This window comes from Gnatocerus cornutus, chromosome 3 (assembly GCF_029298725.1).
Source record: "Gnatocerus cornutus isolate USDA-ARS CGAHR chromosome 3, icGnaCorn1.1, whole genome shotgun sequence".
NCBI lineage: Eukaryota > Metazoa > Arthropoda > Insecta > Coleoptera > Tenebrionidae > Gnatocerus > Gnatocerus cornutus.
The window spans coordinates 7,411,740-7,414,799 of record NC_142235.1 but is presented as its reverse complement, the minus strand read 5'-3'; positions in this window follow the sequence as shown (position 1 = coordinate 7,414,799).

Sequence of the window (3,060 nt, the reverse complement as noted above, 5' to 3'; positions counted from 1 at the left end):
TTGGTAAAAAGTCATGATTTTGTAGATTTAGTGCTCTTCTTTGCGAATTCAAGCCAGAAAACAACGAAAATCGGCGAAAAATCGTCGTTTTGCATCGAAAAATGCGGTTTTCTGTAAGAATTTTGATGATTTCGTGCAGAATTCTGCTGTTTTCTTGCAATTCAGCCGTTGAATCTTAGTAAAAAGTCATGATTTTGTAGATTCCGTGCTCTTCTTTGCGAATTCAAGATAGAAAACAACGAAAATCAGCGAGAAATCGTCGTTTTGCATCGAAATATGCGGTTTTCTCTAAGAATTTTGATGATTTCGTGCAGAATTCTGCTGTTTTCTTGCAATTCAGCCGTTGAATCTTGGTAAAAAGTGATGATTTTGTAGATTTCGTGCTCTTCATTGCAAATTCAAGCCAGAAAACAACGAAAATCGGCGAGAAATCGTCGTTTTGCATCGAAATATGCGGTTTTCTCTAAGAATTTTGATGATTTCGTGCAGAATTCTGCTGTTTTCTTGCAATTCAGCCGTTGAATCTTGGTAAAAAGTGATGATTTTGTAGATTTCGTGCTCTTCTTTGCGAATTCAAGCCAGAAATCAACGAAAATCGGCGAGAAATCGTCGTTTTGCATCGAAATATGCGGTTTTCTCTAAGAATTTTGACGATTTCGTGCAGAATTCTGCTGTTTTCTTGCAATTCAGCCGTTGAATCTTGGTAAAAAGTCATGATTTTGTAGATTTTGTGCTCTTCTTTGCGAATTCAAGATAGAAAACAACGAAAATCAGCGAGAAATCGTCGTTTTGCATCGAAATATGCGGTTTTCTCTAAGAATTTTGATGATTTCGTGCAGAATTCTGCTGTTTTCTTGCAATTCAGCTGTTGAATCTTGGTAAAAGTCATGATTTTGTAGATTTCGTGCTCTTCTTTGCGAATTCAAGCCAGAAAACAACGAAAATCGGCGAGAAATCGTCGTTTTGCATCGAAATATGCGGTTTTCTGTAAGAATTTTGATGATTTCGTGCAGAATTCTGCTGTTTTCTTGCAATTCAGCCGTTGAATCTTGGTAAAAAGTCATGATTTTGTAGATTCCGTGCTCTTCTTTGCGAATTCAAAATAGAAAACAACGAAAATCAGCGAGAAATCGTCGTTTTGCATCGAAATATGCGGTTTTCTCTAAGAATTTTGATGATTTCGTGCAGAATTCTGCTGTTTTCTTGCAATTCAGCCGTTGAATCTTGGTAAAAAGTAATGATTTTGTAGATTTCGTGCTCTTCTTTGCGAATTCGAGCTAGAAAACAACGAAAATCGGCGAGAAATCGTCGTTTTGCATCGAAATATGCGGTTTTCTCTAAGAATTTTGACGATTTCGTGCAGAATTCTGCTGTTTTCTTGCAATTCAGCCGTTGAATCTTGGTAAAAAGTCATGATTTTGTAGATTTTGTGCTCTTCTTTGCGAATTCAAGATAGAAAACAACGAAAATCAGCGAGAAATCGTCGTTTTGCATCGAAATATGCGGTTTTCTCTAAGAATTTTGATGATTTCGTGCAGAATTCTGCTGTTTTCTTGCAATTCAGCCGTTGAATCTTGGTAAAAAGTCATGATTTTGTAGATTTCGTGCTCTTCTTTGCAAATTCATGCCAGAAAACAACGAAAATCGGCGAGAAATCGTCGTTTTGCATCGAAATATGCGGTTTTCTGTAAGAATTTTGATGATTTCGTGCAGAATTCTGCTGTTTTCTTGCAATTCAGCCGTTGAATCTTGGTAAAAAGTCATGATTTTGTAGATTTCGTGCTCTTCTTTTCGAATTCAAGCCAGAAAACAACGAAAATCGGCGAGAAATCGTCGTTTTGCATCGAAATATGCGGTTTTCTGTAAGAATTTTGATGATTTCGTGCAGAATTCTGCTGTTTTCTTGCAATTCAGCCGTTGAATCTAGGTAAAAAGTCATGATTTTGTAGATTTCGTGCTCTTCTTGGCGAATTCAAGATAGAAAACAACGAAAATCGGCGAGAAATCGTTGTTTTGCATCGAAATATGCGGTTTTCTGTAAGAATTTTGATGATTTCGTGCAGAATTCTGCTGTTTTCTTGCAATTCAGCTGTTGAATCTAGGTAAAAAGTCATGATTTTGTAGATTTCGTGCTCTTCTTGGCGAATTCAAAATAGAAAACAACGAAAATCGGCGAGAAATCGTTGTTTTGCATCGAAATATGCAGTTTTCTCTAAGAATTTTGATGATTTCGTGCAGAATTCTGCTGTTTTCTTGCAATTCAGCCGTTGAATCTTGGTAAAAAGTCATGATTTTGTAGATTTCGTGCTCTTCTTTGCGAATTCAAGCCAGAAAACAACGAAAATCGGCGAAAACAACGAAAATCGGCGAGAAATCGTTGTTTTGCATCGTAATATGCAGTTTTCTCTAAGAATTTTGATGAATTCGTGCAGAATTCTGCTGTTGTCTTGCAATTCAGCCGTAGAATCTTGGTAAAAAGTTATGATTTTGTAGATTTCGTGCTCTTCTTTGCGAATTCAAGCCAGAAAACAACGAAAATCGGCGAGAAATCGTTGTTTTGCATCGAAATATGCGGTTTTCTGTAAGAATTTTGATGATTTCGTGCAGAATTCTGCCGTTTTCTTGCAATTCAGGCGTTGAATCTTGGTAAAAAGTCATGATTTTGTAGATTAAGTGCTCTTCATTGCGAATTCAAGCCAGAAAACAACGAAAATCGGCGAAAAATCGTCGTTTTGCATCGAAAAATGCAGTTTTCTGTAAGAATTTTGATGATTTCGTGCAGAATTCTGCTGTTTTCTTGCAATTCAGCCGTTGAATCTTGGTAAAAAGTGATGATTTTGTAGATTTCGTGCTCTTCTTTGCGAATTCAAGATAGAAAACAACGAAAATCAGCGAGAAATCGTCGTTTTGCATCGAAATATGCGGTTTTCTCTAAGAATTTTGATGATTTCGTGCAGAATTCTGCTGTTTTCTTGCAATTCAGCCGTTGAATCTTGGTAAAAAGTGATGATTTTGTAGATTTCGTGCTCTTCATTGCAAATTCAAGCCAGAAAACAACGA